The sequence below is a fragment of the Macaca nemestrina genome, chromosome X, assembly GCF_043159975.1.
Source record: "Macaca nemestrina isolate mMacNem1 chromosome X, mMacNem.hap1, whole genome shotgun sequence".
NCBI classification, from domain to species: Eukaryota; Metazoa; Chordata; class Mammalia; order Primates; family Cercopithecidae; genus Macaca; species Macaca nemestrina.
The window spans coordinates 67,910,344-67,938,124 of NC_092145.1; the positions used below are offsets into that span (position 1 = coordinate 67,910,344).

The 27,781-nt window shown below is 36.6% G+C and overlaps 1 protein-coding gene and 1 pseudogene across 7 annotated transcripts in view; one reads left to right on the forward strand and one right to left on the reverse strand.

Annotated features, from left to right (window-relative positions):
• Window positions 1-27,781, reverse strand: part of LOC105488007 (dachshund family transcription factor 2) — a 692,336-nt gene that overhangs the window by 24,235 nt on the left and 640,320 nt on the right. The gene's annotated exons all lie outside the window — the stretch shown is intronic.
• On the forward strand, window positions 12,899-13,522 carry LOC105488006 (COP9 signalosome complex subunit 8 pseudogene; annotated as a pseudogene).

Genomic DNA, 27,781 nt, shown 5'->3' on the forward strand with positions numbered 1-27,781 from the left:
AATTCAGTTACTCTTAATTGGGTTCATCAGCAGTGCACGACGGGGTGAATCATAGCACCTCACACAGTTACGCTGCTCACTGGAGTATCTTAGTTTCATCAAGAGAGCACAGGTAAAGTTTAAAAAATATGCATCTCTCTGGTCAGAAAAAAAATTCAGTGACTCCATATATTCTAATGAGACTCGCTCAACAGAAAAGACTTGGCTTAAATCTAGACATAACCAATTTCATACGGTTTGGAAACAACAACAACAAAAAAGGTCTCTTGGTTCTGGTTCCTGTAGGTTTGGAATATGGATTTGTCATATATTGACTCCATTTTGCAATTGCAAGCAGCCTACATATGCAGTGTGCAGAGTCTTGAGCCCATTAATTTAACAGTTACCGTTTGCTGTGGAATTTCTCGTGTGGGAAGTTGTGCCATTCATTTGTGGGAAACTTCAGTGAGATTACTTAGTACTATCTCTGAATAAAAGGCTCTTAGTATGTATCACCTTTACATTTTTTATTTTTCCAAACCAACATCATTTTTAAAAATGCTAGATGATTTTATTAGAGTCAACAGTTTCACACTGTTTGAATCCAAATATTAAAAAGAGCATTTGTTTATTGACCTTAAATAATTCAATAAAATGCATGAACTATATCATTAATTTTATTTTTTTAATTTATAAAGAACATAAATTTATTCTCTCACAATTCTTGAGGCTTGGAAGTAAAATATCAAGGCACTAGAATATGACGAGGACCTTCTCACTGCATTCTCATGTGGCACAAGTCAGACACACAAGAGAGAGTGAACTCTCTGTTGCGAGCTCTTTTTATAGCTTATTAATCCCTTCGTGAAGACGGAGCTCTCCTGACCTAAACACCTTTCATGAAGTCACAACTCTCAACATTGTTGCATTGGAGATAGTTTCCAATACCTTACCTGGCGCAGTGGCTCACGCCTATAATCCCAGCACTTTGGGAGGCCGAGGCAGGCAGATCACCTGAGGTCAGGAGTTCGAGACCAACCTGGCCAACATGGAGAAACCCCATGTCTATTAATTTTCTTTAGCACAGAAAGCTATGAGAATAACTTCCCAGAAATTATTTTTTAGTAAAGCTTTAAAAACAGTATTTTGTTCACAGATGCAAATGTTTTCTACAATTCACTTGTAGTTTATTTTTATACTCTAGTTATGTAACTCTGACTATTTAAAATTAACCCTAAACTCTTACAAGACATTTGCCTCTCTACTTTTTTTTTTGGTAAAGTCAGTGGTAGGTTTAGAAGAGTTAAACTATGCCAGAGAGAATCAGCCCATTATCACAAATTCTGTGACCTTATTCAGCTACATGGTTTCATTTGAAGTATTATCTCATAAAAACACTATTAAAACATGTCTTAGGCAGCAGCTCTAAGGTTTCTAAGGTACATTTCTCAACAATTAACCACAATGTTATGCTTCAATTGCATTATTTGATGTCTATATTTAAGTACTATTTTTTCCTTCTCCACATGAATGCATTAAGTGGATGGAATTACTTTATAATGATGATATATCAATATTTATAACAGCTGGAAAGGTTCTGTACTTTTATACTGATGTTTATAAATCTTCAAGTATTAATTTATGTAGCCTGGAAAAGCTACTATTATAAAATGAAGTGCTACAAAGTTATAACATTAACTTCCTGCTGATTCAGAGACAATATAATCATTTCCCTGAATAAATATTTTGTGTCAAGGACAGAGCTCTTAAAATAATGGATTCATTGTTACATATCACTTACACATATGTATAACCTCAGTGGTGAGACTCTGAGGGTTACTTTACAAACAAGATAGCTGAAAAGGAAAGCAATACATTTAGTATGCACAAAACAAAATTATAACTACATTAAATTTGTTAGAAGTCTTCTATTTGAAGATAAAAAAATGCCATTAAATTGGCTGAAAGGAAAATTACTATTGACGATGAAGACAGGTTGCTTGGTCTATGGTTTATAATGTTGCTGTACAGTAAATTGGAGTTTCAAAATAGTATTACTCTTCTTTAAAGAGATAGACACAGCTGAATTAGGTGTTGCTTGCTGCAGTGAGGATCAAACACAAAAAGAATCATATTTCATCAGACCTAGTCAACACCAGGAAAATAAATAGAAATATAAGAGGTATGCAGGCAATGATTCATTTTGATAATCTGGCCCAAGAGAGACACATAGAGACAGCACACGGATCTAAGCTTCTATCAAAAGACAAATAGGACACAGAGGGTGGGAACTGGGATGACAGTGTAGCAGAGGTCACATCGATTTTCAGCAGCAGTTTTAACATGGATGAGATAACCCTGGACTCTATTTGGTCCATTGTTCATATCCTACCTGTCTCACAAGCAATAAATTTCCTAGTCCTAGAAAAAGGGCCATAAAGAAGAAGGATTCTACTTATGACTTCTTATGATTAAGTTTCTGTGCTAACCAAACATGCTTTTCAGACCAAGGTCACATTGCATGTTAAGGTCCATAATAGCCCAAAAGTAGTGGAAGTGTATTACGTTTTAGCGTATGCAAGAGGAAACTGTCAAACTATTCATCAGATTTTTTTTTCCTATTTAACTCATTTGCTACAAAAATGAATGGTAAATGAATTGGAAATCAATTTCAATCTTGTAATATATTTTTACATCTGAACAGCATCCGAATTCTTTTCAGAATGTAAATAGGTGCACTGTCATGCAGGAATTTAGTAGATAGGGTTGAAAAATCCTAATTGGCAATAAAATTTTAAATGGGCAAGTACTAGAAGCATAGGCCATTGGTTAAATAAGAGCATCTCTTACTAAACACAGGAAAAAGGATTTTGATTTTTTTGATTTAAAAAGCTGGTATTCAAAATGTAAATAGTAAAAGCTTTATCAGTACATAGAACATAATAGTATAAACTACAAAGTAAAGATAGGAGAACTGCTATTTAGTCAAGGACATGAGCGACCTCTCCAGTTATTAAAGCAAGGTGGAAACCACTTTTATTAAGCCTGTTTGTTAAACCTGCCATACATACTTTGTAATAGCGATTGAGCATCCACTTAGAGAATAAGTTCTTCATTTTAATATATTTCTTAGAGTCCAGATGAATAGATAAAAAAGTTGATGAGAACTTTTGTAGGAAAGAAAGATAAACATATAGTGAATACTCAAAATAGAAAAATCACCCAGAAAATTAAGTCCAGGCTGCTAGAGGCTCTCTACATGACTCTAGTGCTTATTTTCCCATTTTTCATGGAGTGTCTCTCCTCTGAGCTTTAAGGATTGTGATACAGGAATATAAACTTAACACAGCTGACTAAGCCAGCCGTAGAAAAATGTAGCTCCCTACCAGGTCATCAGGTTTATTCGTTATCAAGTAAATTATACTTTATTATTTTTTTGAGAACTTTTGCCTAAATACAGCTGTCCCAAGTGACTCTTTTTTTTTTTTTTTTTTTTTGGCAATGTCATTATTATTACATTCAGGACAAGTGAGACACCTGTTTCCCTCTCACAAACTGAGGAACAATTACAACAATAAAATGACCAACTGCTGTGTAATGTGACCTGCGTGAATATAAGGAAGTGTACATAGCTTCAATGACTCCTCAAGCATTGCCATCATCAAATGTGGAAAAGAAAAGCTTGATCCCCAAATTGTTGTATTTCTTTAAGGAGATGAAATAAAAATAATACAGATAAATGAAAACAGAAAGCTAATAGCAAAGGAATGAAGATGTATCAGCCTGAGAAAGTGACACAGATACTCTAAAACCAATTATGCCCATTTGCTGTGGATCCTTAGATTAGCAATTTCATATAACAGGCTCCTTTATAAATCATGTATTAGAATTCAATCGTCTTTCAGACAAAATACTATTCCAATAACAAATATTATGTTCAATGAAAGGTTTGGAAGAAGTATGATACCCTGTTCTTGTCATTAAGGAGTGGATACGTTAGTTAGGAAAACAGTGGATGCTTAAGCTTGAATCATGTTCATGTGGCATAGATTGTTATTTGCCTCTGGGAGTTCAAAGGAGAGATCACTGTAGTTTGGAGTGAACCCTTAATAATCTATTCACTCTCTAGCTGAAAGGCATTCCCACTGTCCTTCGACTAAAGCCCCACAGAACTTCCACGTGATATTAGGTGTTCTAACAAGAAAAACTTTCTTGCTCAAATTAGTGTTCAGAAAACTGACCTAAACAATATTTAACAATTTTCCTTAAAGCTAGGATTGCTAGATCCATTACAGGGTGCTCAGTGGAATTTGAATTTCAGATAAACAGCAAATCATTGTTTAATATAATTATGTCCAAAATATTCCATGGGACATCTTTAGACTAAAAATTGATTTCTCATTTATCTGAAACTCGTATTTCATAGGGCACAGTTTTCCTTTATTTTTAACTTGCTAAATCTTTTAAAGCAGAACATCTCAGACTCCATTTCACACATCACCGCTAAAGAATATACTCTTGTAACCAAATACCGTGTCCCAAAATCCTATGGAAATAATTTTTTAAATAAATAAAATGCTAATACTAAATATTAACAAATGTTATATGTCAAGATAGGAAGCAGGAGCATAACGAAGAGCAAAATACACTGGAGCCTGATTGCTTGAGTTTGAATCCTTGCCATATGATTTGTAGGACCCTGGGAAAGTTGCTTAACCTTTCTATGCCTCAGTTTCTTTATCTGTAAAGTTAGGATAATACACCTACCTCTTACGGCTGTTATAAATATTAATGAACTACTATTAGCAAAATTGATAGAATAATTTCTGACCTAAAGTAAATCCAATATAAGTGTTTATTAAATAACTTAAATGGTAGTTGAAAATTTACTGAAGTGGAAGAGGGGTATATAGTCATATATTTGACAAACTAAGCATCTATTAACACCTCATGAAACACAATGTTTGGAAATATCCTTCTCTAGGTAAAAATTGGATGAGCCCAGCTTAACCTTAAATTAGCCCACTTTTACTTTCCAAGTCATTAAAGGCCTGAAGACACAAGTCCGTGGTTTTTAACCAGGAACAATTTTGTTGCCCAGAGCACATATGGCAATATCTAGAGAAATGTTTGATTGCCAAGACTACGTACTGCTGACATCTAGTGGTAGAGGCCGGTGATGCTGCAAAACGCTCCATAAAGCATAGGAAAGCCCTTCACCCCCAACTTCCGCTAGATTCCCAACAAAGAATTATCTGGCCAAATGTCAATACTGGTTGGGAAGCACTGTTCTTTCCTATTTTTCATATAGGAAAATCTCAATGAAAGGACAGTTAACTAGATTTCCCCTTCTACAGGTTGTGGATCCCTTATTGGAAAATCTAAAGTCTGAAATGCTTCAAATTCAAAACTTTTTGAGCTCAGACATTAAGCCACAAGTGGAGTAATACACACCTGACATAATGTGACAGATCACAGTCAAAATACAATAAAAACTTTGTTTCATGCACAAAGTTATTAAAAACATTTTATAAAACTACCTTCAGGCTAAGTTTATAAGGTGTATATGAAAAGTAAATTAAGTTCATCTTTAGACCTGAGTCCTATCCACAACATATTTAATTATGTATATGCAAATATTGCAAAATCTGAAATACCCAAAATTAAAAATGATATGACTTGGACCTGTGTCACCACACAAATCTCATGTCCAAAATCCTCAGTGTTGGAGATGAGGCCTGGTGTGAGGTGATTGGATTGTGGGAGTGGAGTTCTCATGAATAAGAACTATGGTGCTGTTCTCAAGATAGTGAGTGAGTGACATCTCATGAGATCTGGTTATTTAAAAGCATATGACACCTCCCCATCTATCTCTTCCTCCTGCTCTGGTCATATAAGACATGCTTACTTCCCCTTTGCCTTCTACCATGATTGAAAGTTCCCTGAGGCCTCCCCAGAAGTCAAGCAGATACCAGCATCCTGATTCCTGTACAGCCTGTGAAACTGTGAGCCAATTAAACCTGTTTTCTTTATAAGTTACCCAGTCTCAAATATTTCTTCATAGCAGTGCAAGAACAGACTAATACAGAAAATTGGTACCAGAAGTGGGGTATTGCTATAAAGATACCTAAAAATGTGGAAGCAGCTTTAGAACTGGATAACAGGAAGAGATTGGAGGAATGCAGAGGGTCAGAAGAAGACAGGAAGATGAGGGAAGGTTTGGAACTTCCTAGAGACTTTTTAAGTTGTTGTGACTAAAATGCTTATAGATATACAGACAATGAAGCCCAGACTGAGGAGGTCTCAGATGGAAATGACAAACTTATGGGAAACTGGAGTAAAGGTCACTTGTGCTATGCTTTAGCAAAGAGCCTTGCTATATTGTGCCCCTGCTCTAGGGATCTGTGAAACTTTGAACTTGAGAGTGATGATTTAGTGTATTTGCCAGAAGAAATTTCTAAGAAGCAAAGTGTTCAAGATGTAGCCTGGCTGCTTCTAACAGTGTATGCTTTTATGTGTGAGCAAACAAATGACCTGATACTGGAACTTATGTTTACAAGGGAAGCAGGGCATAAAAGTTTGGAAAATTTGCAGCCTGGTCATGTGGTAGGAAAAAAGAAGCCCATTTTCTGGTGAGGAATTCAAGTGGGCTGAAGAAATTTGCATAAGTAAAGCGGAGCTAAATGTTAATAGCCAAGACAATAGGGAAAATGCCTCAAAGGCATTTCAGGGACCTTCCTGGCAACCCGTTCCATCTCAGGCCTTGAGGCCTAGGAGGGAAAAAATGATTTCATGGGCCAGGCCCAGGGCCACACAGCCCTGTGTAGTCTCAGAACACTGCTCCCTGCATCCCAGCCATTCCAGCTTCAGCCGTGGCTAAAAGGGACCCAGGTACAGCTTGGACTGATACTCCAGAGGAAGAAGCCATAAGCCTTGGCCGCTTCCATGTGGTGTTAAGCCTGCAGGAGCACAGAGTGCAAGAGTCGAGGCTTGGGAGCCTGTGCCTAAATTTTAGAGAATGTATGGAAAAGCCTGGTTCCCCAGGCAGAAGCCTATGGCAGGGGTGGAGCCCTCATGGAGAACCTCTATGAGTGCAGAATAGAGGGGAATATGGAGTTGTAGCCCCCACGCAGAGTTCCCACTGGGGCACTGCCTAGTAGTGTATCTGTGAGAGAGGGCCACCATCCTCCAGACCCCAGAATTGTGGATCTACCTACAGCCTGCACTATGAACCCGGAAAAGCCAAGACAATCAACACTAGCCCTTGAGAGCAATTGTGGGGGTTGAACCCTGCAAAGCCACAGGGGCAGATCTGCCCAAGGCCTTGGGAACCTATCTTTTGTACCAGTATGCCCTTGATCTGAGACATGAAGTCAAAGGATACACTTTTGGAGCTTTAAGATTTAATGACTGCACTACTAAGTTTCAGACTTGCATGGGGCCTGTAGCCCATATCTTCTGGACAATTTCTCCCTTTTGGAATGGGAGTATTTACCCAATGCCTATACCCTCATTGTTTTTTGGAAGTAACTAACTTGTTTTTGTTCTGTAGAGTCATAGGCAGAAGGGACTAGCCTTGTCTCAGATGAGACTTTGGACTGCAGACTTTTAGGTTACTGATGGAATTAGTTAAAACTTTGGGGTACTGTTGGGAAGGCATGATTTCATTTTGAAATGTGAGAAGGGCATGTGATTTGGCAGGGGTCAGGGCAGAATGATATGGTTTGGATCTGTGTCCTTACTTACATCTCATGTCAAATTGTCATCCCCAGTGTTGGAGATGCAGCCTGGTGGGAGGTGATTGGATCATTGAGAGAAAGTTCTCATGAATGGTCTAGCGCCATCTCCTGATGCTGTTCTCATGATAGTGAGTGAGACAGTTCTCATGAGATGTGGTTATTTAAACATGTGTGCCAAGACAGGCTTGCTTCTCCTTTGCTTTCCTCCATGATTGAAAGTTTCCTGAGGCCACCTCAGAAGCTGAGCAGATGCCAGTATCATATTTCCTGTACAGCCTGAAGAACCGTTATCCAATTAAACCTCTTTGCTTTATAAATTACTCAGTTTCTGGTGTTTCATTATAGCAATGCAAGAATGGACTAATAATGGAAACCTGTCTGGTCTGAAGCATGACAGATAAGGGATATTCAAACTGTAGAGAATGTAAGAAGCTTAATAAGAAAAAAAAAAGTCAAATAAAAATTTAAAACTAACAAAATGCTTTACAAGGTGTGTTTTAGAGTTTTTATGCATTTCATTTGAGATTGCTACCTGCATGATTTGCTCAAATGGTATCTTCTTTGTGAAATCTATACTGACCATCCTATTTAACACTGCAACTTGCACCCCTATTTCTACCCCCATTGAGATGATTTCTTTTGTTCTGTAAAATTTAGCACCATTTAATATACAGTATAATATAATTATTTATTGTTTTATTAAATATTTTATTCCAGTACAATTTAATCTTTTTGAGGTCAGTGACTTTTGTCTGATTTTTATTTGCTCACTGCTGTCTCCTCAATATCTAGAATAGTCACTATTATGTGTCTATAACCTATGCAATGAATTGGATATGTAGACTGGTAATCTTAAAGCCCTGTAAGATTTCTAATCATCAAATTGATTCCACTATTTCTTTTTTATTCAAAAAGACAAGATTGTACATGAATATATAATTTATTTATTTATTTACAAATATGTGGTAGAATGAAGGAAGAATGGGGATAGAGGTAAAGAGTTTCTGGTCAACTCTTAGTCTTTCCAATAAAATAAATGATTACTATAATCTACAAGTATTGTGACAAATTGAAATTTTACAATTTTGAAAAATAGCTTGTATAGTTGTCACAGAATGTCTAGTGTAAATTTATTGAAATTGTCTACATAGCATAGTCCTCTGAGCAAAAAAATTTAAAACATAAAGCTTTCTGTCCCACACACAGTTTCCCATCATCTCTGAGATGATCTATTAATATATCAGAGATAAAGCAGAGCTGACTGGTTTTTTTGGAGTAACTATATATTTTATAGAGCCTAGAAATACAAAACTGCTGAGGGTCCAGAAAGAAACTAGAATTTGATCTAAAATCGGCAAAGAAAAACAACAACTTCTGATATAAACAACCGAAAAGCACCACAGGCATGTATGTACAAGTCCCTTCTCCAGAAAACCAGCCTGGCTACCTCTGTGTAAAAGGCTGCACAAAAAAAGTAACATTTTATCAGTGCCGAGTAACATTGTAACATTCTGCATCATAAACTGGCAAACAAGAGGCAGGATTGGGAATGGGTATGGTAGAAAGAAAGTTGCTGTTTTAAAGTGATGTATTTGGGATAGATGGAGGAGGAGGGCACCCATTTCCATAAATTAGATGACCCTTCCAGGTGATAATGTTTTGTAACTCCGGCTCATTTGTAAAATGACTTTGTGCCTTCCCTCTGAAATCTGAGTATGCCAGCCATCGTGGTCCCTCAGTGGCAGCTTTCAACCTGACTGTGTCAAGTCAGCCATGTTGCCCATATTCCCCAGGATTCTAACATAGGTTTGCTTTTAGTCTTACTGGGGGCTCAGGCATCTGGCTGGCTGAAGAGGCTGTAAAGCAGATTTCTCACTTTGCTTCCCTGCCTGGAGACATCCAGTCTTTTTTTTTTTTAACCAAGAAAGAAACTTCTTTTCTTAACCTAGCACAGATCAGGAAGGGAAATTTACTGTTCTGACCTGGCAATTCAGGTGCCAAATTTAAAAATCATTGTTTTCATATTTGGTTAGTTAACTTATCTGAGTAGAGAGAGTCAATGGAAGGTAGAAGAGAGCAGGTTATTCATCCAGCACTTTAGAGCATAGTTCTCAAACTTTATCATGCATAAGAATGCACTGAAAGTCTTTTAAATACACATTTCTTGCTTCCAGAGTTTCTTACTCAGTAGGTATAGAGTAAAACCTGGCAATTTGAATTGTTAATAAGTGCCCGATTGATGCTAAAGTTGCTGGTGTGGGAATCACAATTCAAAAAACAACTGGGCTATATAAAGGTTATTTTTTGCTACATTTACAAGATTATAACATGATTTCCTATCACAATGTATTTTTTAACTAGTTATTTTTCACATTTCAAAACATCATTTCAACAATGATACCTAATTTTAAGTACGTATCGCCAAAACTTCAAGAAACTGAATAAAATTAAAGACATATATCAACCAGTCGGTTTTATAGATATAGAGGTTCTGAAAATCAATTTACACTGCAGAAAAATATGTGTGGGGGCCAATTTGTAGCATAGATTCAGGAAACAAAATAGTAAAAAACATGAGTCTATACAAATAAAAGGAAAATATTTTTCCAAGAATGAATTCTATGGATTATAATTAAATTGTATCCCAGAAAGGTATAAAGAATATATTTTAGAGGATTAACATTAAAAATTGAAGATAATTCAAAATCAGAATGACATTACCACGTAAAACTTGGGAAAACAGTCTATATAACAAAGAATTCAGTTTGTCACCTCCTATAAACTGTTTCATGAGGAACGTGCCCTTAATTACACAGATTTGACATTTTTATCAATATGCTCACTCATAACTGTGCAATTATACCTGTTTGTAATCTATGCATATTCATATTTTCATGTTACCACAGTACTAATGCTAGACAATTCTGTTTTCATTAGCCATTTCCTTCCCTTGCTCATGCATACACACATGTATGTGCACATACCCCCACAATCACTGAGAATATATACTGAGATTTCAGTCTTAGCTAAAATATGGAGGCACTGGGTTTGGTACAGTGGCACGAATCTGTAGTTCCAGCTACTCAGGATGCTGAGGTAGGAGGATCACTTGAGCCCCGGAGTTTGAGGCTGCAATGCATTATGATCATGCCTGCAAATAGCCACTGCACTCCAGCTTGGGCAATGTAGTGAGACTCCACCTCTGAAAAAACTTAAAAAAAAAATTGAGGTACTGAGGCATCACATGTTTTATACAAAAAATTAAGGGCTTTCCTAATAGATGAGTTTGATACCACAACTGCAACACTGTTATAAACCTAGCTAAATCAAAATGTCCCTAATTAGTTATTTTAGAAAGTTGAATTTTATTTAAAATATATATTTAATTAATAAGGCAAAGCACTGTAATTTTCACATTTTTTTTTTTCTTATCCTGTGTAACATAGACATTAAGATAATAAAAACTGTTGCGGCCAGGCACCGTGGCTCAAGCCTGTAATCCCAGCACTTTGGGAGACTGAGGTGGGCAGATCACTTGAGGTCAGGAGTTCAAGACCAGCCTGGCCAACATGGTGAAGCCCCATTTCTAATAAAAATACAAAAATTATCCAGGCGTGGTGGCAGGTGCCTGTAACCCCAGCTACTCGGGAAGCTGAGGCAGGAGAATCGCTTGAACCCGGACAGCGAAGGTTGCAGTGTGTCGATATCACACCACAGCACTCCAGGATGGGAAACAGAGTGAGACTCCATCTCAAAAAACAAACAAACAAAGCTGTTGCTTCTCGCCTGAAAATTTCTTAAGTTTTATCAGAGAAGTTGGTATCTATTCGTAATGCTTAATTTAACAACCTTTACAAAAAGCACAATCCTAGTTTCAGATGCTGTCTATTGCTATGAAAAATTCATACCATCTTATGGACACTCTTTTTTGATAAAAATAATAATAAAATAATTCATAATCTATATCCAAAGAGGCAAGGATAGGTAAATGCCAGCACTAGAACACATTAATGTGCCATTTTGTTTTGTGTTTTAATGCTGCCTCTTCTTCATCTTCATTTCTAGTTTGTGGGGACTGATTCAACTTTACTTTCTTCTATTTCAATATTCTCAACTTAATGACTTTTATCAGAAACACTTTTAAGTACCTAGTTGTGCATTATATTGTGGTATACATCAAAGTGGTATAAATTGAAGAGTGTGGTAGTGATTTTCTCTAATAACTACTAGACAAAGAGTAATATTTTCAAAAAATTTTCAATTAATTAGAAACCTTTCAAAAATGTGTCATGCAGTTGAATGTAAATGATTATACAATGGTTAATCATCTGATACGTCCCTTTCTGATTTAAACTTATTTCCTATGAGTCTGCCTTCTTCTTATAGCATGGTAAACATTACTGAATATCTCTGTGTGTTGAGATGCTACACAATGACTCTATATGTAGAATACAAAGATCTACCTCAGTGTGTGTAGGAAGTTTAAAGGAAAAAATTAAAATGCAAAACACTTAGCATGGTGCTGAGCACAGAGTTGGCCCTGAAAAAGATGAGCTACATCTGAAGCTATGCCAGCCTTCGAGATCTGGAATGTTCAAGAAAAAGAAGTGCACTGAATATACATTGATTCCGGGATTCACCCAATAAAGTCTTCAAAAAAATTTACTCTTGTATTGAGTGAAGAATTTAAGTAGTGTATCAAGAATGAATTAAGGTATTATAGCATTGTATTTTGTCTTCCTAATAACCAGACAAAAGAATAAACTTGTAATTCTGTAACTGAACTCTCTCAGATTATTTCTAAGGTAGTTTGAGCCTGAAGTCTTCAAACTACCTGAGTAGTATGAATTGACGCCCCACCCTGCTTTGGCTCTCCCTTCATGGGCAGCACCCACTGTCTAACCAGTCCCAATGATTTGAGCTGGGTACCTCAGTTGGAAATGCAGAAATCACCTGCCTTCTGCATTGATCTCCCTTGGAGCTGCAGACCGGAGCTGTTCCTATTCGACCATCTTGTCAGCCACCGAGTCGCATTTTCCCCTCAATTTTAAGTTGTAAATTTATTCCCATGGAGACATGCAAGTGTAAGATAACTGTACTTTCTACTAAGCATATAGGAAAAGGGGGACAGTTTGGGGTCTGGCTGTTGGGAAGGTGTGGCCGCAAGACAGGCTGGGAAGATGCCAGTGGCAACGATGAAGGAAAATGACTTCCGTTTCAGAAAGTTGTTGGATCAGAGCCAAGAGTTCCAGGCTTTTGGAGGAACTGCTGTTCCCCCAGTGTATGGTCAGCTTCTAGCTTTTTATTTGCTCCATAACGACAAGAATAACCCAAGATATCTTTGGTAAAGAATACCACCTGCTATAAAATCTGCAAATTCTGAACTTGGGAGAATTTGCTCAGTAGGAAAAAAATTCTGGCATAGAGATTTCCTTGGGATGTATACAACCCTCAATGCTTACCAGTAGCCTAAGATGTTCCAGTCAATTATGGAAGCACTTAGAGATACAACAAGGAGATGAGCCTTTGCCTCGCCCTTTCAAGCATATATCTCAATAATGGCTGATGATTTTGCAGCCTTTGTTGGACGTCCTGTAGAAGAGTCTGTGAAAAGTACATTAAAACAAGAATGGCAAGCTGACCCCACCATAAGAATGGTTATGCCCAGAAAGCCAACTGCAAGGGCCCCAGATGTTTCTTTTAACAAGTTTATTCTCTTGCCAGCGTGAATTCCAGTTCACCCAATCTCCAGTGAATAGCAGTTATCCAGATGGACGGGTTATGTGGTTTTCCTTGATAACTGATTTATCACCCTGAGTTTAAGATCCACCTTCAGAATCCTGTATATTGACAAATATAGAAATGTAAAGTTTTAATTTTCAATTTGTTGCATAGATGAAGCACCTCAGCATTCCTTACCATGTGATAAAATACACATATAAAGTACAATGCTGTATGTACATTTTGTTCTTAAACATTATGTTGAATAGTTGTTGAAACAGTTCTCATTTTGTAATACTTGACAGTCTGGATGGAGTCTCTCATTGCTACAGCAGTTAGCTTGTTTTTTAGTGACTTGTGCAATAAGATTTCCTGTTTCTTGTGGAACAGTTGTTGTCAACTATCTCTTGTCTGTGCAGAGGCCCCAGCACACACCGCACTCTCATCTGTACCATTGTTGTATAGTTGTAATGATTCATTTGGAGTTTGAGGGCAGTATCTGTATTGCTAGGGATTATGATTTACCCTCTTTGGAGACTATGCTCTCTTTTCTCCCCAAATTCTGAGAGCCACTGATGTAAAAATACAGAAATATGTCTGAGAAACAAATCAACCATTTTTATACTAAACCAGTTTGCTAACTTTAGATGTTTTCCAATGCTGTGAGTACATCTATTGGTGGCAGTGGAGGGCTTGCACGGAAATGTGACTCATTTAAGATATTCATGAGAAGTATTAAGTTGTATTATCTCCTTTTATAAGATGGGAAAAGTTAAGTGTGGAACGCATTATATGAAGAAAGAAGCAATTAAGATATGTGATACACTTTGTACAACTATCCAATGGCCTATTGATTGCTTGTATTTATCCTCTGGGTCAAGTTCTGCCCTTTGCAGAAATACTAAATGAGTCTTTCATTCAGTGTGTGACACCTCTCTGAATATTTGAAGTTGCTGTTTTATATCTACAGGTTAAAACAGACTTTAGTTCATTTATTCTGCTTTAGTTCAATAAATATTTAAATGAAAAAAAGACAATATGAAAAATCTATCTTAATTTTTCCTGGCAAATTCGACCTTATTTTACTAATGTTAACATTTCTTTATTATTACTATTATTATTATTATTATTATTATTATACTTTAAGTTCTAGAGTACATGCGCACAACGTGCAGGTTTGTTACATATGTATACATGTGCCATGAAAATTACTTACTGTTGTTACAAATATTTACGAATCCATATGGAATGGCAAATGTTGAAGCAAAGACACTACAGACATGTTTCACTTTTGCTAATAGCCCTAGTACTTGAGAATTTTTTTCTCATTTTTCTATCATAAGAACTTTAGTTTGAAAGAAGAATCTTAAGTGTTTACTGAATATAAAATTATGTCTATGCTGAGGCCGGGTTTATGCAGACAGTAAGAGTTTGATGGTTTTATTAGCCTGCAAATATAAATATATATTATATATATACTGATGTATGTAAAATAAATATTTATTAAACATCTTAAAATCTGTCAAAACTTGAAATGTAAAGAGAAACATAGTCAGTTCTCAACTTCCAGTGACATTTTAGATCACTATGATTTTCTCCTCTTTTCTTTCCCAATTGGATTCTATCCTTATACACGCAATAGTCGCCCCTTATCTGTGATTTCATTTTCCAAAGATTTCTGTTACTCCTAGTAAATGACAATCAGACAACAGGGGAGTACAGTACAATAAAATGTTTTGAGAGCAAGAGAGACCACATTCACATAATGTTTACACAGTATATTGGTATAGTTGTTCTATGTTTCTATCAGTTATTGTTGTCAATTTTTTACTATGCCTTATTTATAAATTAAACTTTAACACAGGTATGCATGTATAGAAAAAAAAAACAATATGTGTAGGGTTCAGTACACTTCACTGTTGCAGGCATCTACCAGGGGTCGTGGAACGTATCCCCCACAAATAAGATGGGACTACTGTACTCAGAGCCAATGATACTTCTTTAGGAGGAAAAATATTTTTAAGATTTACTTGACATGAAGCCCTACAAAATTCAATGATTAGTATTAAATGCAGTTGTTTAACATTTTCTGTTTTTATGAATGTGTAAATATTATGAACTCAATAACCAGAGAAATTCTGGAACATGAAGAAAGGAAAATAAAGATAAAATTAATATGTAAAATCTTTCATTACCAATATGTTGTAATCAGATTTAAACAAAACACCCAAAATTTCTGCCCTAAATTCCAATTCTATGAAATTGGCATATTTTTATGAGTCACTTATTTGGATAAAGTGCTTTAAAAATCAACTTTATAACATTTGAGTCCCATGAAATTATTTTCAGTTTGGTATTGAGAGGTGAAGCCAGCTGAACTTCCTGGGTCGAGTGGGGACTTGGAGAACTTTTCTGTCCAGCTAAAGGATTGTAAACACACCAATCACCACTCTGTGTCTAGCTAAAGTTTTGTAAACGCACCAATCAGCACTCTGTAAAAACGCATCAATCAGCGCTCTGTGTCTAGCTAAAGGTTTGCAAACACACCAATCAGCGTGCTATAAAAATGGACCAATCAGCACTCTGTAAAATGGACTAATCAGCAGGATGTAGGTGGAGCCAAATAAGGGAATAAAAGCAGGCCACGAGCCAGCAGTGACAACCCACTCAGGTCCCCTTCCACGCTGTGGAAGCTTTGTTCTTTCACTCTTAACAATAAATCTTGCTGATGCTCACTCTTTGGGTCCACACTCCCTTTATGAGCTGTAACACTCACTGCAAAAGTCTGCAACTTCACTCCTGAAGTCAGCGAGACCACGAACCCACCAGAAAGAAGAAACTCCAGACACATATGAACATCTGAAGGAACAAACTCCGGGCACATCATCTTTAAGAACTGTAACACTCACTGTGAGTGTGGCTTCATTCTTGAAGTCAGCGAGACCAAGAATCCACCAGAAGTAATAAATTCTGGACACAGTATCATATGTTAGTCATTTCTGCATTTGTCCTGAATCTGCCTTCATGTTTGCTTTGGATAACCTTAAGGAACATGCGGCTGAGTGTGGTGGCTCATGCCTGTAATCCCAGCACTTTGGGAGGCCGAAGCAGGTGGATCACGAGATCAGGAGATCCACACCATCCTGGCTAACATGGTGAAACCCCGTCTCTACTAAAAATACAAAAAATTAGCCGGGCGTGGTGGCGTGCGCCTATAGTCCTAGTTACTCGGGAGGCTAAGGCAGGAGAATGGCGTGAACCGGGGAGGCGGAACTTGCGTGAACGGAGATTGTGCCACTGTACTCCAGCCTGGGCGACAGAGTGAAGATTCCATCTCAAAACAAACGAACAAAAACAAACAAAACCAACCAACCAACCAACCAAACAAACAAACAAACAAACAAAAGAACATGCTTCCATCACCTGAATAGCTATATCTATTCACATCACTTTGAGATTTTAACTTTCTTGATTCTATTTGATCACTACGGAAGATCACTTTGCTCACTGCCTCTGTGTACATTGTCACCTCCCCTCCATTATTCATTTCCCATTAGACATTTTTCCAGTGTGAATGGCTAAATACTGTATTTTTAACACGGCATTGAAATTACTTCATCTTCTTGGCAAATGACAAGACATTCTATCCTATCTCTAGTTAAAATGCCTATATTAACAGATGGTGAAGTGCATCATAGTCAGCCTGTGATTCTCAACCACCATCAATAGCACAATTTCTCGGCAGAATTTACTAATAATCCATGTAACCATCTAACCTTACCTACCACTGTCTCTGACAGTTGGTGTATTTAAAAAAATTATGAGGGTGAAAAGCAATACAATATGCTATTCAAGTTTGAACACTGATGTGTATTGCTTTATTGCCACTGCTACAAGTTTCCAGAAGATACTTTCTCATCTGGATACTTACAACATGTGTTATCTTCCCCCATTTGCCTAGAAAATTGACTCACTGGTTAGCAAAATTCTATTATTGATACGTTGTAGTTTTTTAAACCTTGTCAACCCAAACTTTTGAAGCATATAGGGGTTGCATTTTCAGGTACCAGGTAATTATTTCTTATTTGCTTTTCAATGGAATAATACAGGTTGTAAAGGAAAATTTTACCATTATGTTTTTCCGTGCTTAGACTTCACAAATGTTATATCCCATATCAGCACCAAGGCCAAAAACTGTAACACAATAGTGGTAGTATCTCCACAGATATAAAATACTCCTACTAAAATTAAGATATAAAATAAGAACAATTACTTAGGTCTACCATAATAAAAGAATGGTCTTAAAACTGTATTATTCATAATAATACTGACATTCCCATTAGTACTGTGGCATGCGCTTTCAAAGCTGTATACCCTATTCAAATGACATGGTGTCTTTTTGCAATACTGTTTGTGTCCAAGCAGATACAAGGTTTATAGAGAATGCATCTAGGGAGCCATAAAACTGGTGGTAAACATATTTCTCCATGGTATTTTAGTACTTGGAAAAATTCAATCACAGGGAAATGTTTTGTTGTAAATATCTTAAAAGGCTTATAAAGGCAATGGCTTCCCATAGCACCTGTTTCAATAATTTTAAGAGTGAGAATAGGTCTTATATACCAAAGCTCACATTCTTTACATTTCTTTTATTTTTACATGTCTTGCTTTCGAAATTTAAAAAGAGATTTAAGTACAATGCACTTTGTGTGCTAGTATGACAATGAATAATCAGGCTTCCAACTTGCAGTGTTACCACGTTTTCCAAAATGAATCCAGGAAATACATTTTCACTTTGGCGTAGGTTTTACTCTTTCCGTACAAGGTATCGTTCGATGACTATAATTTGGCAAATAAAAATGACATGTTACATGCTCAATGTGCTTTATGTGTTTGTGTAAGTTTTGAATGAGCCAGAGTAGAAAAAAAAGCCCTCAAAGTAGAGAACATTAGAGTTTAAATTAGAAGCAAAAACAGTTTAATGATAAATTCAGAATTTTTGGAATTGAAATTTGGAAATATTTGTTTTTGTTTTTATGATCTTTCTTGCTATTACATTTTGCCTTCTAGTCAGTCCTCAGAAATTTTATTTATGTTTTTGAATGGGAACCGTGCATGATGTGTGTATATTCTCTCCCTACCCTTCAAGATAGAGTAAAATGGCACTTCCTACATCCTTCCTTCATCCCAAAGAGTGTATTCTCTTATATGTGTCTCAATAATCTATTTTATTAACCAGTACCTTTCTTCAGAATGTACTAGCAAACAATCCACAGAGTAAAGACACACTACACCCATTGAATGGGAGAAAATATTTGAAAACTATTCATCCCACAAGGGTCTAACGTTCAGAATATACAAGGAACTCAAACAACTCAATAGCAAAAAAAAAAAAAAAAAAAAAAAAAAACAAAACAAAAAAAAACCTAATAATCCCATTATAAAGTGGGCAAAGGACATGAATAGACACGTCTCAAAAGAAGACATACAAATGGCCAACAGGTAGATAAAAAAGACTCCACATACTAATTATCAGGAAAATGCAAGTTAAATCCCCAATGAGATCTCATCTTAGAATTGTTATTGTTAAAAAGAAAGAAACTAACAGGTGCTGGACAAGATCTGGAGAAAAGGGAACTGATACAAAGTTGGTAGAAATGTAAATTAGTACAATCACTATGAAAAACAGAATGGATATTTCTTGAAAAACTAAAAATAGAACTACCATATGATCCAAGAGTCCTACTACTGGATATTTTTCTAAAGGAAAAGAAATCAGTATATCAAAGGAATATCAGAACTTGCATGCTTTTGTAGCATTATTCACAAAAGCAAAGGTATGGAATAAACGTAAGTGTCCATCAAGGGATGAATGGATAAAGAAAATGTGGTATATATACACAATAGAATACTACTTGATCATAAAATAGAACGAAATCCTGTCATTTGCAGCAACATAGATGGAGCAGGAGGTCTTTAAGTTAAGTGAAATAAGCTAGGTACTGAAAGACAAATATTATTTGCTGTCACCCATATGTGGGAGCTAAAAATTGTCTTATGGTGGTAGAGAGTAGGATGATAGTTATCAGAGGCTGGGACAGGTAAGTGTTGGGGGAAGGAGATGAAGAGGTTGTTTAATGGGTGCAATCATATAATTAAGTAGAAAGAATAAGTTCTGTTTGATAGAAGAATAGGATGACTATAGTTAACAAAAATATATTATGTATTTCAAAATAGCTAGAAGAGAGCATTTGAAATGTTCCCAACACATAGAAATGGCAAATGCTAGAGGCGATGAATATCCTAAATACACTGACATGATCATTTCACATTCTATGCTTGTGACAAAATGCCACATATCTTGCATAAAATATACAAATATTACATATCAATAAATTTCACTGGCAGTTTCCAATTGTTTTGCAAAAAGAATAAAGTTATAATAATGAAATATAAAACCTCCACCTATTATCTAGCTGCCTCTTTTTAAAATCATGTAACATGCCTGCCAAAATATTGAAGCCTAAACACGAATCATTCCTCTCTGCCTCTCAAAAATGTCCACACTTTTGAAGAAAGCAAAGGTATAGTACAAAAATATTTCACTTTGAAATCCTACACAGTGTAAATTTTCTGACCACACATATGGAATCTCACACTATCTACTAAAATATGTTCTTCAAATGTTATTTATATGCTTTATCAGTAATTAAATAATCTGTAAAACAAATCCCCATAACACAAGTTTATCTATGTAACAAACTTTTACTTGTACCCCTGAACTTAATATAAAAGTAAAAAAAAAGTTCACATGATAATGTCTTAAATCTCTAGATTTAAATTATTTGAGAGTGGGGACTATGACTTACTCATTCTTTTTCCTCTGCAGAAGCTATCATTTTGCTATATACGGAGTGGACATTCAATAAGTACCTGTTTTCTAAATTACATATGACCGAAAGTCATATGAACATTTGAAATAAGCTAGAGCTGCCTAGAGAGCACATATTAAGGTTTACAACACAAAAGCCTAAAGGTAAATAGATTCCTAGACTGAATTCCTAGAAACTTCCCATGATCTTTAATTTAAGGAAAGAGCACTCAACAGGTTAATACTCATTCTGTTGAATGTGATTGAAGTGGGATTGTTCAATATTGTAAACATGTCTAGTGGTCAGAAAGTCAGTAATTAGAAGAGGATTTGAGGCATTGATTCACTGGTTATCAAATCCATATTCCCTAAGTTCAAAATGAATGGGTTTCTATAAGTGGGAAAGAAGTGTATGATTCTTCTAGCATTACTGGAGATGATTTCTTTAAGTAGTGTTCCATGCTTAGTGTGAACTAGGTTCTTACTCTCTGAGAGTTAATTACCAAATTGTTTTTTTTTTTTTTTTTTTTTTTTTGAGGCGGAGTCTTCACTCTGTCGCCCAGGCTGGAGTGCAGTGGCACCATCTCGGCTCACTGCAAGCTCCGCCTCCCGGGTTCGCGCCATTCTCCTGCCTCAGCCTCCGGAGTAGCTGGGACTACAGGCGCCCGCCACCGCGCCCGGCTAATTTTTTGTATTTTAGTAGAGACGGGGTTTCACCGTGTTAGCCAGGATGGTCTCGATCTACTGACCTCGTGATCCGCCCGCCTCGGCCTCCCAAAGTGCAGGGATTACAGGCGTGAGCCACCGCGCCCGGCCGACCAAATTGTTTTATGTCCTTAGTAACAACGTACTACAGCTGACCCTTGAACAATATGGGTTTGAACTGTGCGGGTCCACTTACACAAATTTTCTTTCACCACTGCCACCCCTGAGACAAGACTAACCAGTCCTCTTCCTCCTTCTCAGCCTACTCAGCATGGAGACAGTAAGGTGGAAGACCTTTATGATGATATACTTCCATTTAATAAATAGAAAATATATCCTCTGTTCCTTATAATTTGCTTGATAAGATTTTCTTTTTTCTAGCTTACTGTATTGTAAGAATACAGTATATCATACATGTAACATACAATATGTGTAAATTGACAATTTACATTATCAATAAAGTTTCCAGTCAACAGCAGGCTATTAGTAGTTTCAAGTTTTGGAGAGTCAAAAGTTATACATGTGGCCAGGCATGGTGGCTCATGTCTGTAATCCAAGCACCTTGGGAGGCCGAGGCAGGAGGATCACTTTTGGCCATGAGTTCCAGACCAGGCTCGGTAACATAGCAAGACCCTGTCTCTACATTTTTTAAATTATCCAGCCATAGTGGTGCACATCTGTAGTATCAGCTACTTGGGAGGCTAAGGTGAAAGATTCCTTGAGCCCAGGAGGTTGAGGTGGCAGTGAGATATGATTGCATCACTGTACTGCAGCCTGGGCAACAGAGCAAGACACTGTCACTTAACAAACAAACAAACAAACAAACAGAAGAGTTATATGTGAATTTTTGACTGGAGGCAGGTGGTGGTTCGTGCCCCAACCTCTGCATTGTTCAAGAGTCAATGGTATTTACAATGTAAAGTGGATTTATTCTATTCAAGTTATAATATTTAGAAAAACAGAATTTTAAATTTGTGGATTCTAATCTCTTGGGTACTTGTTCTTTATTACGTACAACAAATATGATTTAATACTGAATGCTGTACTTTCAAAAAAAGACTAGCCATAGCCGTATACAACTTGAGCTGTGTTTATGCATACAACTATATTGACCCTTATTGTTGAATCATATGGGTGTAAAACATTTAGTAAATTCAAACAAAAAGAAACCAAATCAATTATCTTGCAGAGCTGACATCTTTTCAGATTGAATTGATTGTCCAATTCAATTTTAATGACAAATCTCTCTGTGTGCGCATACATGTGTATGATAGCCAAGGGCATATAAAACTTAAAGCTACTCTCTCCATTTCTACCAAGAAACACAGTACGCTTGTGAAATATTTTTCTAGGCAAAATAAAATAATTTCCATAGCACTGAAGTATTATCCAAAATTGAATTACAACCGAGAAATTCAATTATTCATTGTAATTTTCCTTTGGTTAATTCCATTCCTCTACCTTTGTCAAAATGTGCATCATTTGGGAAATAGGTGACATCTAATTCTATTGCCTTGACAAAAAGGCGGATTTATGAGTCCTTCTGGAATCATCTTTTATTTGCAAAAATGTTACCTCTATGCTGTAGCATCTCCAAACGCAGAAAATGCATTTACACACAAATGTATAGTATTTAACTATATTTTGTCTTCTTATCTCCCTTCGGTGTTGTGCACATGGCCATATCTTATACTTTGTTCAAATTCATTTAGAAGAACCAAGATAGAGCTATATCCTGTTACCTAGGGCTTAAAAGATGTCAGACTCCTTTTCACACCTTATGAATAAACACAATGATTTAGAACATTTTCACTGAAAATACTTAAAAGACAGGGATATGTTTTATAAATTGTATGGAGCATTTGAAATAGACTCCATCTATTGTTTTTGGAATTTTTTTTTTAAACTATTGATACCAGATATAATCTTTTGGGTTTTAATGGTTTCAAGAGGTTGTTGCAACCTAAAAGTTAGGGTAAATGTATTTGTGTTAGCTATGCAAACTAAACACTATCCAAATACTCAATCATCCTTTAAAGATCTAACCTAAGGTTGAATACCTGATGCTGGAAGGACACACAAAAATTCCATCAGAGACAAGGGTGATTCCCTTCTTTCACAAGGAAGTTAAAATTACCTCATGGGAGCTGCTGTCCTTTTCCATTACTGAAACCACAGAGAAGCCTCTACAATTTAACCATTTGTAATAACAAATAACAACTTTGTTCTTATTTCATGAATCAGTAATCATGGTTACACAATTTTTACATTCAAAGTAAAATGATCTAGAGTAATATAAATTGAGAATAAAGATTTGTCCGAGGGGGAAAAAAATCTCTTAAAATGTAGACATATGGATTTTAAGAGTACCTCTTGAAATTCTCAAAAACTGGAAAGCTAACCCCATAATTAAGGACAAATCAGGAGAAAGTGTACTTAGATGTACCTTAGGAGTAGAGCCAGCCTATTTAAAACAAATAACTCCTAAATATTCTTAGAGCCCCAATCAACTTTAAATTTCAGTTGGTGTTTTATCAAGGAGGTTAAAAAGAAGAAACTTAAAGTGAGTTTCCAGTGACTTAAATGTGTCTTCTATGTAATGTGAATGTAAATAAGGTTTTGTTTCCTGACCGATAGTTTCTGAGCAGTTATTTTCCTCTCTACTCTGCAATTCAGCCATTGGTGTGAGAAAAATCTCAATTCAGTAACAATAAGGGAAAGGGGAAATCCTCATTAGATTGAAGTGTAGGTATTATCAGTCAAAATAAAAGAAATCATCATGGAGAAGAAAAAGTGAGAAAGTGATATGATTACAAATAATGTTTTGCATATCATTGCAGTCCAATGATTGTGAAAAGACATGCAACATGTAGAAGAAAATTCAATTGCATGCACTGGGGTCTCAAATTGGAGTAGTTAGGTGGAAATGAACAGACAAGAGACCCACACCCCACCAAGAATGTCAAGAAACCATAAGGTGGTGGTCAGGTGGTTGTTAAGCTGTCTCTCTAAAATAATAATTGGTTGCAGCTAGCACCAAGGAAAGTCAGTCTCCCAGTAGATAGAAAACACGTGAAGCTGGTGATCAGCCGCTTCCCAATGAGATCTCAGGAGCTGGGCGAGTAGGCTTAAGCATGTACACTAAGAGGCAAGCAAAATGGCAGAGTTTAACTGGTATATAATCTTCCTATAAGAATACTCGACTGATAAGGAAAAAAACATCTCAAGTGAGCATGCTCACAACTTCAGTAAACTGCGCATGCGGCCTCTCCCAAGTGCTAGCAGGCCACTACCTATGCACACAGCCCACCTCAAGGGAACAATAAGACACAGACCCTGGAAGCATGCCAACATATAAAACCCCAAGTCAATAGGTCAAGTAGTGCACTCGAATCTCTCAAGTTGCCCACTTGGCCCTCTTCCAAGTGCACTTTACTTCCTTTCGCTCCTGCTCTAACACTTTTTAATAAATTTTCACTTCTTCTCTAAAACCTGCTTTGATATCTCCTCTCTCCCTGCCTTATGCCCCTCAGTACAATTATTTATTTGGGGGAGGAAAGAATTGAGGTTGCTCAGATACATATGGATTTTCTGCAGCTAACAAAATAACATGTTGCATTACAGTGTTGTGCTTTGGAGTAAAAAACCCTATTTATGTTTCACATTCTGGCCAGTGCATCGACCTTTACTTCACACTGTAAAATAAGTGCTGACTCATTTTCTTTTCCTTTCTTTCTTTTTTTTTTTTCTTTTTTCTTTTTTTTTTTTTTTCGGGGAGACTGAGTTTCACTCTTGTTGCCCAGGCTGGAGTGCAATGGCATGATCTCAGCTCACTGCAACCTCCACCTCCCGGGTTCAAGCGACTCTTTTGCCTCAGCCTTCTGAGTAGCTAGGATTACAGGTGCACGCCACCACGCCTGGCTAATTTTTTTTTTTTTTCTATTTTTTAGTAGAGATAGGGTTCCGCCATGTTAGCCAGGCTTGTCTCAAACTCCTGACCTCAGGTGATCCACCCTCCTTGGTCTCCCAAAGTGCTGGGATTACAGGCCTGAGCCACCACCCCTGGATGTGCTGTTTCATTTTCTAGCTCTGAGAGAGTAAACTAGATCTTTTAATTTTCACTCAAAAGTGTCAGCACAAAATTATTATTTTCCATTTAAAACTCTAGAAACATGCTTCTATGTGGTCACTAAATGTTGGTGCTATTTTTTTAAAGATTTATTTTTCAACCCCTCGTTAAAGGCAATTGTATTAGTCCGTTTTCATGCTACTGATAAGGACATAACCAAGACCGGGCAATTTACCAAATAAAGAGGTTTAATGGACTTACAGTTCCACATGACTGGTGAGGCCCCACCATAGTGACAGAAGGCAAGGAGGAGCAAGCCACATCTTACATGGATGGCAGGAGGCAAAGAGAGAACTTGTGCAGGGAGACTCCCTCTTACAAAACCATCAGATCTCATGAGACTTATTCTCTATCATAAGAAAAGCATTATATAGACCTGCCCTGATGACTCAATTACCTCCCACCGGGTCACTCCCACAATACATGGGGATTGAAGATGAGATATGGGTGGGGACAGCCAAACTATATCAGCAATGATGATGAACAAAATTATTTTTGGAGGAAAATGTTTTTTACTGCAGTAATCTTAAATTTGTTCATGGCTCCTGTTCATTAAATTAGAAATATTTTCCCAATCCAGCAGCCAAAATATCATGCTGGAATTGGCACATAAAATCTTAACAGAAAAATGTTATGTAGAATTATTTATAAGTACTTTGTAAATAATTAAACCAACACTGCTGTGAATGTTTGAGAAGCTACCATTTTCTTTATCTTTTATGACAATATCAGTAAGAATTTTCATCAGACCAATTTGAACATGCTGTTTCTATCCACTTTCTTATTAATCACTTAGAGTAATAGTTTGGCTGTCTCCTTACTGTGATGATAACTATGACACAAAGGCATATGGCTTGTGGCTTGGACTCTGCAGGTTGCAGGTATCAACTGTGATATAATCATTAACAAGCACTGATAATCTAATGGGCAGCAGGTTGCTCTTTAGGTAATAAGTGCATGTGCATCTCCACTCTACTACTTAATATTGCAAAAACTTCTGGTACTGCTCTCAGTGCTCCAGTTTGAAGGGAGAGGAAATAGTGCCAAGATGCATATTTTGTTTATTTCAATTCTGTCACACCACTGAAAATGGTTATCTATCTGACTGTCTTCTACCCTGCCTTCTGTCTCCAACCTTTCTTCAGAGTATATATAGTGGGGGTGGTGTTAGGGGGTCACTATGGTCTACATTTAGTATTATAGAAGAAAGGAGCAGTGTTCCAATTTCTTGTCTTCATGGCTTCTCACGTATAATGTTATAGATTCCTGTATATTCCTATAGAGAGTTTCTTCTTGTGATAGGATTGTTGAATTCTGAGATAGGAATCCTCAAATCTTGTTTCTGACCGTGTTTGAGAGCTAGTTTTCTTAGCTTGTCTTTTTGTTGAAACTTATGAGAAGAATATTCTTTGAATTGTAATTTGAGGAAGCATAAATGAAGCATACATGGCATATATGTAGCATATAGGAAGTAATGCCTTTAGAATTCTCCATTTTTCAAACTTCATCTCTACAATTCTACCTGTGGTCCTGTTGACTTGATGAATTATGGTCCTAAGATTTTCACATATTAAAAATGGTTTTTCTTGACCATATGCTGCCTGACTACCACACCACTCCTCTTCTTACATTTTGTAGCAAAACTCCCAGAAAGAGTTGCCTATACTTACTTGACTGTCTTATGAACTTACTTCAATTAAGCTTTTGTCCCATCTGTCCAAAGATCCCATTCTTATGAAGGTGGCCAATTATACATATTTGTAAGTCCAACGGTCAACTCTCAGTCTCAATCTTACTTGACTTCTCAATAGCTTTTGACACAGTTGATCATATACTCCTTAAAATATTTCCTTAATTTGAATTCCAGGGCATCATTTTCTCTTAGTTTTCTTTCTACATCATTTACTCCTCCTTCACAGTTTCCTTCAGAAGTTTCTCTTCATCTGTCAAGCCTACACTGGAATGTCAGAGGGCTAAATCCTTGGGCTTCTTTTCTTTTTAATCACTCCTTTGGTGATTCTGTCCAATTTCATGACTTTAAATGCAATCTATTGGCTTATTATTCCAAATTTTATACCTCCAGCATGTACTTGTCTCCTAGATTTCAGACTGTATATTTCACTGCTTACTCAACATCTTCAGTAGATGTCTTACAAGTACCTCAAAATTTACATGATCATCTCCCTTACCTAAATTCTCCTTCTAGAGACTTTATTTATTTTTGAAAACCTTTTATTTTAGGTTCAGGGGTACAGGTGCAGGTTTGGTATACAGGTAAATTGCATGTCATGGGGGTTTGAAGTACAGATTATTTCACCCCCAGTTGATAAGGTTAGTACCAGATATGCAGTTTTTTTTTTATCATCTCTCTCTTCCCAACCTCCACCTCCACCCTCTAGTAGGCACTGGTGTCTGCTGTTCCCTTCTTTGTGTCCTTGTGTATTCAATGTTTAGCTCCAACTTATTAGTGAGAACATGCAGCATTTGGTTTTATGTTCTTGAATTAGTTTGCTTAGGATAATGGCCTCCAGCTCCATCCATGTTGCTATAAAGAATATGATCTCATTACTTTTGTGGCTGCGAAGTATTCCCTGTTATGTATTTACTACATATTCCTTATCCAAGCTAGCACTGATG